General features: G+C 41.1%; 1 protein-coding gene across 1 annotated transcript in view; it reads right to left on the reverse strand.

The window, feature by feature from the left end:
* LOC116670113 (fibroblast growth factor receptor-like 1) overlaps positions 1–12,270 on the reverse strand; it is a 28,803-nt gene that overhangs the window by 13,361 nt on the left and 3,172 nt on the right. The window lies entirely within an intron of this gene.

Raw genomic sequence — 12,270 nt, forward strand, 5'->3', positions numbered from 1 at the left:
GGGGGGCATCAACAGCCCGCAAAATACACAGTCTGTGCCTCAGAACAAATGGCCAGTCTGGTAGTAGTAAAAACAATGGGGAGCTTAAGTACACATGGCCTCTCCAAACACAGACACACTCACACACAGACACACACTCTCTCTCTCTCTTTCACGCGCGCACGCGCACGCACACACACACACACACACACACACACACACATTCCATTAGTGCATTTCACACATATGTTAAACAAGAAGATCATTACACTGATGGGGCTGCAGTGGGGGAAGGTGACACAGGTAACTCCATCAGGCTGTTTTATTTATCACATTGCCAACAGATGTAGCTGCAGGTAAAAACATCTGGACTGCTGGGCCTGTGAACTTCAATTCTAAAAAAGCTGGACTCACTCATATGATTTTTTTTTTTTTAATTTAAAAAGAATGATTTATAAAGCATGCCAAAAAAACTCAGTAGGGAAAAAGTGACGCTTAAAAAAGCGTGAAGCCTCCTTCCTTTTTTGTTTCTGTCTTTCTCAACCTTGCATTAACACACGCACACACACACACACACACAAACTCAGAGTTTTCCTTCCTCACTGTGGATGGCCTTTTCTGGTCCACAGCATGCACAGGAAATTGGAAGTGTCATTGTTTATGTCTGTGGAGAAAACGTGACCACAGTTTTTTTGGCTGTTGTCAGCTGGCCCATATCTGACTCCTCTGCTACCAGGAAAGCCGAACAGAGGCGTTCACTGTTTCTGACTCTACAGACTCAAAGTAACACAAACAGGTCACAGCGTTGGCTTTGGGCTGCTGGAGCTCATATGGACTGAATTGATCCTAAAAAAACGAATCGCCTTGTAAAAACACAAATACAATTCTGCCAAATCTTGAACAAATAGGCTTCAGTTATCTCTCCGGACTTGATCCTTCTGGATTGATGGAGGGAACTGACATAGAACAACAAGGCCTGATTCGTGTCAAAGGTTTAACTAAGCTTAAATGTCAAAACACATTTACCCAGCATAGGCACTGCTTCTGTCGCACAAAGATTTCTAAAACTGGAAGGACATTTCTTGAGTTATATTCTTCTCAAGAAAACGAAAAGAGACACATGGACCTCTGAGTTCTCCTTTACATTTTTAAATATTCAACAGTGCACTACAAAACCCATCTGTAGTGTTGTTTGCAGGGCATTTGCCACTTATTGTACACTCAACCCCTGCCTTCTAGTGGAGAGATCCTTTATGTTGGTGGTGCAGGGAAACATTGGCTAGGTTTGCTTGTTTGGTAGACTGCAATGTCTTTAAACATGCTTTTTCGTTTTGCCATGTGATTGTTATTAATCGTTTAAAAGAATAGTTCAACATTTTGGAGAATAGGCTTGTTCCGTCTCTTGAGTAAACTGAGAAGGTCAATACAATGCTCCATCTAGCTAACTCTAAGGGGAATCAAAACATACGAAAACAAGCATAATTCCCAAAATGAATCAAACTATTCCTTTAATTGTGATAAAGGTCTATGTGATCTTGAACTTAGGTTATTCAGAACTACTCCAGACGACTTTGGACGGTGCTCCAAGTGCAAGGAATGTGCAACGGATGATTTCCTCCCTTCATCTCCGCTCTTAAAAAGCCCTTTGAAGACCTTTTGAAAAACAAGGCATGAAAAGGTGCTGAAATCAAGGACATCGCCTGAATAACTTAATAACTATTTTTGCTGTGTGCATGACCACATCCTTTCTTTAGTAAGGACTCTCCTCCTCCTCCTCCTCATCCCTCTCAGGGACAGGTTCTCTTAACCTTGGAGTTGAAAGCTCAGATATTATACACAGAGGCCCTCTGTAAAAGAAAATCCAATTGTGAGAAAAATTGTTATGTTGTTATCCGCTTGATTGTAAGATACATAGCTGCACTTTTCACTGCTGTTTAAGCTTTAGTCTTCTGAGGCTCTTTCCTGTGTTGCTGAACTAAGCATTAAGGTCCTCTAAGGAGGCTGTGAAGAATGGGAATCTATCAATTTATGACAATCTGATGCAAGTTTCAAAGTATTTACTCAAATTGTTAGAGTTCTTAGCTGCTCTGTAAATGGAAAAGGATACACATGACTATATTGCAGCGTTGTTATGGTGCTCCTTATTATAGCCAAACTCCATGTGTGAATGGAATCTTTCATAGCGCAGGAAGAGGAGGAGGAGGCCTGGCGACTCTCAGAATTAGCTCTGTTTTTCTTTGCTCAATTTGGTGATGGATTATTTAAAGAGAAAGGGGCACATTCAGTAAGAGGCATTCTTGTGATTTAGACTAAGTATAGCCATTTTTACAAAACCTTGTGAGCGGGTTAATGAACTGCTGATCTGAAAAGCAGGCATCCGTGGAGGGAAATATGTTAGGAAAAAGAAATACATAAAAAAAAATAGACTACAAAAGGCTGCCAGATATGAGCAATGTTCAGATGTGCTGGCACCTCAGTCCTCATTTATTTTCTCTTTCACAAAACACCTGTGGATTAGTAATGATGTGTACTTGCATTTTTCTTCTCATACAAAGTGCTTTGGTCTTTCTAGTCATTACAAACATGTCAATAAAGGGTTGGCTTACTGCTGACAGCCGCTCCAATAGCGAACACCTGGAACTTAACCAACCGCAAAGAGAACAACTTGATAATGCACGCAACACTGTCTGCCCAATAAAGGATATAGTTCAAACAACACTGTAAACATCATCTAATAAAAAGGATTTGGTCCTTAATCTCAAGCCAACTCCAAGAATTTCTTGTGCATCAAAAGGTTTTTGCACACTGCCAGACTGTAGTGATATATTTCTTAGATAAACATTGGTGTGAGTGAATGTGCCTTCAATATGCAATATTTACATAAAGGATAAGAGGCAGAGAGACAGATAGAAGCTGGAGAATGCATCCTCCTACTCAGCAGCACTGTGTAAGCTCAGCAGACCATACAAGAGCAGACAGACCTTTAACATAAGGGAGGAAGTTTAATGTAGCCTGTGCTTTCAGGAAAATATTCATCTTGCATCTCATAAAACATCATGAGCACTTATATAAAATAAATCAACAATATGGATGGAAAAAGTAACTTGAGTTTATGTAACACCAGAGGAAAGAAAGAAAATGCACCCAAAAACTACATGAAAGCTTGAAACCAAATCCAGAGTCAGTGACTTTACTTGAGACTGGAGAGGTTGGGTGAAGGCAAGAGGTGAGGCGGACTCCGCAGCTCGGGGAGTGTGTGAAAGGCCAGAGCTTCTGTTCAGAGCCTGCTGCCGCACTTGGCTATACATTTCACAAGCAGAGATAAAAATCGGCATAAAACAGTGAGAGAGCGCGGGGGTGGGGGCACTTTGGCAAATCAAGAAAGGAGGTGAGGTGAGGGAGGGGAGCAGTGACAGGGTAAAAGGGGACGGGATATGTGGAGTGGCAGTGGAGGCTGTTCTGACAGCAGAGGGGCAGCCGAGGGTGAAGAATGTCGTCTTTTCTTACCTCTCCAGACGTCCTGCCCAGCAACTTCACCCAATGTGGTAATCAATACCTGTCATTTCCCCCTCTCGGCTTTCCAATCAATAGATAAGAGCTGGGTAAGACCAGCCGGGACAATGGCTCTTTCTTCGGCACCATCTGATGTGGGCTGAATAGCAACTGCTTCGGTGGTGGGAATGGTACAGGAGGAGCTATTGGGTGACATGAGGGACTAGGTAACAGTGGGAGGGGGTGGAATATAAAGAAAGAGGTAAAGAGAATAAGATGCTCCAGGCAATCTATCTGATTAAAGCAGAATCACTAGAATAAAATTGCTGCTTGTTTGCCGTGAATCTGCTTCCTTCGCTAATGGCCCTCGAACAACAGGCTCCTGCCGACCCCTCATCAAAAGAACTGGAAAGGAACAGAGAGAAATTACTCCAGCGTCATAAAGCTTCTGGAAACATCTCTATCACGCGGCCTACCCTTAACAGGCCCTACTGTGGCGCCTTTGAACTCTAAACTGCTATATTTCATTAAACTTGACTGCCTTCTCCCGGCTCCAGCTGCCTCTGACAGAGAAAAGCAGCATGTGTGTTTGTAGACTTACTACTGTTATGTGTAGCTCCACCCAACATAAATCAGTTAGAAAGAAAATCATTTAGAAATAAACCTTCTAAGTTTATAAAAAAAGGAATGCACTTTTATGAAACAAAACATTAACCTTCAAGAAAATGCAAATACCAGACATTCAGTAAGTGTGATTATTGTTTAGGTTATCTACTCACTAAACTGACAAGACACATACAAATCCAAGTGGTTTACTGCCTCAGCTAACCGTATCCTGGGAGAAATCATCCGTTTTATAACTTATTGATACTTTGATCATATGAAAAGCCCTTTTTCATTCAGGATTCCCCATGAGAACTCCCTACTTTTCCGTGCTTCCACAAGCCTGGAAAAGTACAGAGTTCTTATGGAAAGTCCTCAACTTGAATTAATAGAGGCCTTTCATACAATGTTTTTGGAGTGACCATTTTGTCTTATTACTGGATAGTGCATACCAGTTTCTGGAACAGTTTATAGCCTGCTTTTCTAATTTTTTACCTGGTCTACCACTGTACAGAGAGATGGGTATTTTCTAAGTTAAAAAGTAAGTAATCACTATTTTGGGTTATTATTATTATTATTATTATTATTATTATTAATATTACCTTTTAAGAGCCTTGTGATACATGCCAGTACTTGACTATTGTTGTCTCTACTAGGAGAGCTTGATTCATTCTTCTATTCTACTCAATTTATTTAGCAATTTATGATGTTGTTTCCCATGTGTTTTTAAAAATTCAACAACATCATAAAATAAATACTTTTGTAGCATAAATTCAGTGTTGGTTTTGTTTTTTTGTTGACAATAAGAAAAATATAAAATATTGCCTTATTGTCTGTGTAGCCAAAGCTTGATACAGCAATTCCTCTGTGTCAAAAATGTCTTTTGTTGTCTGTAAACTACTATAAATACACTAAAGAATGTTGCACTAGGTAATATGTTGTTTTATTACCATGAACATGGGCACTGTTTAGCTTAAATCATAACACATGCACCATCCTGCTGTCACTAGTGCATCAAATGTCCCCATAAAATGCCCGATTGACTCTTGTTTGAATAACATTCGCTAAAATGTGTGATGCTCAGCTGTTGAAGATGAGACTTTTGTATAAATGAAATTATTAATTTGTGAACTTTTTTCTTTCTTTTTTTATATTTAAATCAGTAGGAAACAATGGGCTTGAGACTGAGAGCTACAAGTCAGAAAGTATTTAGAGATGGACGAACGCATTACTAGTTTTAGTCTTTTTTTTAATGAGATTTGTTGACAATAACAAAAAATCCTTATGATTATTATGATTATTATTATCATCATCATCATCATTTAATGTTTTTATCTCTTTCAGGTTATGTGTAATTTCACTTTAAAAGAAAAGGAGGGGATGGATAATACAAGACCATAATGTTTACTAACTTGTTCTCTTCTCTCCATACAGATAACAAAAAGGAAATAAAATAAATAAGACAATTGATTTAATTATTGAATATGTAAATTATCAAATGTTATGAAGTAACTGTTGTGTGACAATGAGAAGTATCCAATCAAAAAATATCAATATAAGACTACGAAACAAAACACCATAAAACATTTAATTGATTGGTTTCTGAGGGAATGGTACATACAAATGAAAATAATATATTTAGTAGATACACTAATTCAGTGGCATAACTTTTCATGCAAACGTAAATCAGTAATTTGCTGGTCTTGCCTTGTCATTAAAAGCGCACAGTGAGTGGTACTCTAGTCGCTTTATCTCACTCCATTAGGCTAAGGCCTGGTGCACACACAGGGGCTGAGTGTGTCCTTAGGGCCACTTATCAGAGAAGAGCCAACATGAGGGAGACTGGGAAGGCAGAGAAAGGCCACATAGAGTGACAAACAGAGAAAGAGGGGTCAGAGAGACCGAACAAAATCATGCCAAGGAAAAGTAGAGTGAGGGTTAAAAAGAGGATGGTTGATTTAGAGAGTGGCAGGGAGCAGAGGCTAAGATGGCAGAGAGGCCTCCTTTAACACACAGCTCATAAGGAGAGGAGAGCTGCATGGGGGAGTGAAGGGGGATTAGGTGGGTCCAGGCGGCAGTATCCAGGAATGTCAGCAATCTCACACCCCACTCCCTGGCCCGGGCTCAGCCTCAGCCACATGACACAGTCAAACAGACCTCTCTCTCTCCAGTACAGAGCAGGGCACCAACAAGCACCTGTTTATTACTGTCTGTCTCATTTTTGGAGATGAACTGACCACTTGGCATCGAAAGGGACATTGTGTGAACGCTCACACGTGTTTGGTTGCCCTGGACCACCTGTGTATTGTCTCTTATTCTCTCTCTCAGAAAAAACACAACTATGCAACTCAATATTCTATTGTTTTCCCAAGATGTTCCTCTAATCCAGTGGTTTCTAACCTGGAAATTTGGGACCCTCAAATGGATCCTACAATAAATCTAAGAGGGCCCAAGTGGTTAATAATTACATTGATATAAGAAAGATGAAAATCTTACTTTTAAACAAAATTATGATAATGTTTGTCAAATCTGTTGCTTTTTCTTACGAAATACTGAACATGTATGAAAACAGAGTAAGACAGTGCTGATATGGTAACAAAGTTTCAGTGCTTACTTAATACTTTCTTTGATGAATAATTTTCTACAAAACCCTTCTTCATCTAAAAAACTTTGAGTTAGACAAGCAACCATTCAAGAAGTTTACTTAAATCAGAAGGTTGAAAGTTTTTGATGTGCTGTCTGTTCTACAGACACTTATAGTTGGTACCACAAAAGTGTTGACACTCTATTCTATTTACTATACATATGCAACAGATGATGATGGGACAAGTAGACATTGCTTCATCAAAAATGTTGGTAACCACTGCTCCAGAGCATGTTTAATGGGCAATAAACCCTGACAGCATGCTACACCATCTTCTCATAACAAAAACTTTTTTTATGTTGTTTCATGAGCTCCATCAGACAACAGCAAGTCGCATCCTGCCACCTTCTTATTCAAACTTGCTGCATTCCAAAGTGGGGAAAAAACTACTCAACCTGCATTTGGCTCATTGTGTACAGTTGACACAGTCGGTGTCCAGTCTGGAGGTGTTGAATGAGATACAGATGTCTTATTAAGTCGAGCCACCGTCGTTCTGTGTTGGTCTGGGGTTCTACTAACTGGCAGAGGCACAGAGGCTGTAAACAAGACCGTTTTGAGCCAGACATGCTGTCATCGAGAGGCCAATGTGTGTCTATGTGTGTGTGTTGTGGTCACATCTGTGTGACGATGACAATGATGATGGTCAAGTCTTGCATTGAGTGTCCCTCATTTCTCTGTGTCCACGAACCCTACACCAGCGTACAGTCCGAGGATCAGCCAATCTCCATGACACTGGGAAGCGCTTTACGCCAGCGCCTTTGTCAACAAGGTCTTTTCAGAGGGCCATTGACAGACCGCGATGTAGCAGGAGTGTTCGGGCAGAATGGAGCGATTCAGAACGGAGCAGGAGGGAGGGAGAGGCTAGGAGAGGAGCGGGTGAGGGAAAGAGAAAGGCGGGTGAGACAGAGACGAGACAGAGTGGGGAGAAGGGGGGAGAGACGAGCCGAGTCAAACGGACGGGGTGGAGGAACTGGCAAAGCTCTCACTGACAGCAATGGGGCCTCATGACAATCCAGGAATATTGTCTGAAATCAATCTGTCACCGTGGAGCTGTTGAGCCTGTCATTACGATGTGGTACTCGCCCTTTCACAGTGACAATTTGTTCAGTGCTTTCCCAGTTCACCTTACTACTCAGCTGTACAAAGGTCACTGCCCTCTATCCATCTCTGTCTGCCAGTCTGGCTGTCTCTCTCTGTTAATCAACTGTCTACACTGAGCTGTACAGTAGTCCTTTTATCAAAGTGCCCTGCACAGGAACAGGTGGCCGATGACCAGAAAACATGTTCAATTGCAAGAACTTCTGTTACATCATTGAATCCCCTTATTAGATGTTGAGATATTTCATTGAAGAATATTTGACCAGTTGGTGCCGCTAGAAGAAAAGTTAGACGATCTTTAAAGCCATTTGAATTCAACCTCTCTGGACTGAATATCTGTAACACATTTCATAGCAATTGATCCTAAAGACCAAAAGATATTTAACTCTAAAACACAAATGTCAACATCATGGTTGCGCTACAGGAAAGGTCAAGCCACATTTCATTAAAATCCATGAAATAGTTGAGATAACAAAGTGAAACCGAATTACAAACCCACAGACAAGCCAACCTTACCATCTCTAGAGTGCCGCCGCTAGTGTGGATAAAAAAAAATAATAGAATATTCTTCATAGACATAGAGTAACTGTATAAATGGAGCAGTGCCCCCATCTGCCAAGCCTCTAACTCCAAGTACATCCAGGCTGGAGGTTGATCCAAAGCCCAAACTCACATCCTTGTGCATGAGGAAATCAAATCAGTTTCACTGCATGGTGCAGAATTTCAGTCTGGGATAGCAGTAGCCCTGCTATAAAATATGACATATTATACTCTTTGCTCCTGAAATGATTTTTCCTCCCTTGTCCCATTCCACTCTTTAAGTCAAAGCGGGGACATGTTTTTCCAGTGCCCTGAATAAAAAAAATCAGAGCCTCTTTGCCTCCTCACCTCCAGTGTTAAAAGAGACTGCTGCTGCTGGAAATTGACGCGCACAAATTCCATCATGACAGCCTACCCGCTCGCAATGAAAACTCATATTTTGACGTCCGTTGACAAGCAATTGCCCAGAAAAGACTCTTTATAACATGAATCAATGGGGACAATGCAGAAAGAATTTCCGAGGTCACTCAAAAGAATCGCTAATGAAAACAAAGTGGAAGTGAAAAAGCCACCAAGCCATGTGGGGTCTCATTGAAGCTCATCAGAGGTGAACTGAAAGAGGGGGATTGAGGAGGGGAGGATGGAAGAAACTGGAAGGAGGGTCCAGGGTTGTGAGGACAAGGCAGTGGAGGCCTCATTCAGAGCTCGTTATTCCAGCTGTCCCCTGGCTCGGCTTTCTTCAGGCTCAGCCAGCCATTGCTATTGCCACTACCACAACTTTCAATCAACCTTTTAACTCCAGAATGGCAGGGTTGGTGTGTGTGTGTGTGTGTGTGTGTTTGTAAAGGGTTTGTCAGAAAAACAAGTGATTTCTGAAGAAATCCCCCAGTGACAGGAGAAGATAGCAGAAAAACAAAGACAGGGAAAACTTTCAAAATCCTTTCAACGTTTCAAACATGTCTGATATTAGATTATAAATGACTTATAAATAATAATAAATAATGACTTACACTCAACTCCTTCCCAAAATCATAAACAGAAGGAAAACAATAAAAGACGTAGCACAGAGAAGTAAAAAACAAAATAAGAGAGAAAGCTCATCAAATTATATTCAACAGGTACCTCCTGGCTGCCTGATTTGGTATTCTGATAAGTCAGCACTGACTCAAGCAGGCTGTGGCAAGTACTGCAAACAACCACAAACAGTAAGATGGGCAGATAATATTTGTGCAGTAAAACAAATCAGCCTTTTATTCACTAAGATCACAATGACACCTGTTGAACTTGTCCAAGCCTGCTCAGTCCAAGCAACATCCTCAAGGCCACCATCTCCTAAATACAATACAGATATGTTTTCCTGATATAACAAAGGGTTGTCTTGGTACGTGTTTTGTATTTTTTTTTTTCCAGAAGGTTGCTCAACACCAAGGAGAGGGCAGAAGAACAAAGAGCCAATGCTAAAGGAAAGACTTGAGAAGCAGGCAGAAGAAAGCTGTATGTAGACTCATGGTCTGAAGTTCAAATCTACAGGAAAACAAAATCAGTGTCTCCTGTTCAGGGGTTAAAGAGAAGAGCAATTGGAATGTCATCATTTCACAGAAGTGACTAAGTGAACAGCTGTGGAGCACAAAACAGTGAGGAGGTGGGAGATAGAGGAGGAGGAGGGGGCGTCTCTCTCCACGACTTGGCTACTCAAAAGAAAAAGAGAAAACAGAGCAGGACAGGAGAAATGAAGGAGGCTTAAAAAGAGGGGTTGCGCAAGACAAACACTTCCCACTGTGGAGCTAAAATGTTATTATAAGGTCACTTGTAAGGTTCCAGTGGGGCGGACCCTCACCCCCACCTACAGGCTCGCTTCCAGACGCTCAGTCCACACTCTATCTGGCCAGGGATGTAACACAGCAGCCTGAACTGTGGAGTCTAAACAGTGTCCAGCATCAGATGATTATTTAACACCAAAAATCTGTTATTCATACGTTTGGTAAATCCTGCAAGTCAAACCATGGAAGCGCATAAAGTTGATTATCATCTGAATAGTATCAGCCTGGCAATTGAGTGTGCACGTTGTAAGCAGCTCCATGGGTTTTGTGAAGGTTAATGATGACAAAAGTAATTCTATTTAACTGAACCCAAATCCATTCAGCCAGCAGGAAGAGTGTGTGGTCTAAAAACACTCCCTGAGCCAACTGCCCAAACAAACTAATGAACATTTTACACATAAAAACCTTTGTATGACTCAATAGGATTTTCTTAAAATAAAAAAAATTAAAGAAAATTCTCACCATGTGCATTGAAGCATTGGCATAGAGCTGAAAAATGACACTTAAAGTGGACAATGCCTTGTTGAAATTCCACATGAATGCTAATTGAAGTGGCCATTAAAGTCAGTCAATGAGGGGAGTGTTGCTCCCAGGGATTATTTGACCCTGCTAAAGTAAACACCAACTGACCTCCATTATGACTACTTATCACAGCTACAGCCCTTTCCTTTCTTTCCCCTTGGAGGGGTGAAGTCTGACACATTCCTTTTAACGAATGTTTCCTCCTGAACTGACAGGGTCAGCATTGTGTGTGCTGATAGATTGGGAACATGGATTGCTGGAATGGTGGTAACATTATTTCCGTGACAGAAACAGAGGGATCTTAGCAGGAGGAATATTATTTCCACCCTGTTTAGAGGAGAAAGGGGTTTAGGGGGAACAGTTGTTGGTATACCTCTGAAGTTTTCTAAATTGCCCTGTGCCTTGGATGTGTCATTATCATGACTTTCTCAGGGTAATTTCAGCCTGCTTAATAAAACACATGCATTTATTCAAAGCCGCACTCATTCACTCGCGTAACTTCTTCTCACGCACCTCTAAATGGCAGCGCCTTGGTAGCGAGAGTCCCCCATCTACTGTGAGTTCTAATAGATGGCAAATAAGTCTAGTCTACAGGGAAGAGGAGTGTTTAAAATGAATTACTGCTGCTCTGTCCAACCTGGGGGACCACCACACATAATAATCCATCCATTGTTCTCCACAAATTGACCCAGACTCAGCAAATAGGGGGTACGAAGAGCCGAGAGGTCAGATCATGCCTTGTTTTAACGACAGCACATTAACTTAACTTACTTCCTTCGACTTTACACTGGTAATAAATGGGAGGAAATGCAGAGAGAAGCAAGGGAAAAAGAAAGGGGACGTGTGTAAGAAGGCTGGCAGGCAGTGTCTGGTTTGGAAAACAGAAAATTGGAGGTGATGTGTTGAACAGTTGGACAGATTAGAGTTGAAGTAGAAAACAAGAGATGTTTGACTTTGGGCTGAAAAACAAAATGTAACATGAAACTGAATTAATACCTAAATGGAGCATTAAAGTGGGAGTTGAGTAAGGATTGTAAAACAAAAACAACAACAATAAAAAACATGCTACACAGCCCAGCTCAATTATTCCCTTCCCCAGCTTGGCCCACAAGCCAGCACATCACTGTTACACCTTCTTACTATTCAGGAGCTATTTAAAAAAAAATTAAAAGGACTTTGGGGCATTTGGTTACTGAGAAACTAGCCTCATTACGCTTAAAGGAAACGGAAAACTCTCTGGGAGCCAAACAGCCTTGTGATTTTAAAAGCCCTTGGCATACAGTTTATCTCATAGTACCTTCTTGTTATGAAACTATGATGTAACCCTGCTATAAAATGTAAATTTTCCAACAGGGTTGCAGAACAGTTTGCACGCTCTGAAATTCACAAGGCTGCTCCAGAGTTGAAGCAAACATGTGTGGGGTGTTAGAAAACAGGATAAAAAGCAGTGTCACATACATGCACAAATAAGCACAACCGTATTTGATGCCTATTTCTAATTAAAATGCATCAAAACAGTACCATTCAGAGTGTGTGTGTGTGTGTGTGTGTGTGTGTGTGTGTGTGTGTGTG

This window comes from Etheostoma spectabile, chromosome 20 (genome assembly GCF_008692095.1).
Source record: "Etheostoma spectabile isolate EspeVRDwgs_2016 chromosome 20, UIUC_Espe_1.0, whole genome shotgun sequence".
Classification (NCBI taxonomy): Eukaryota; Metazoa; Chordata; class Actinopteri; order Perciformes; family Percidae; genus Etheostoma; species Etheostoma spectabile.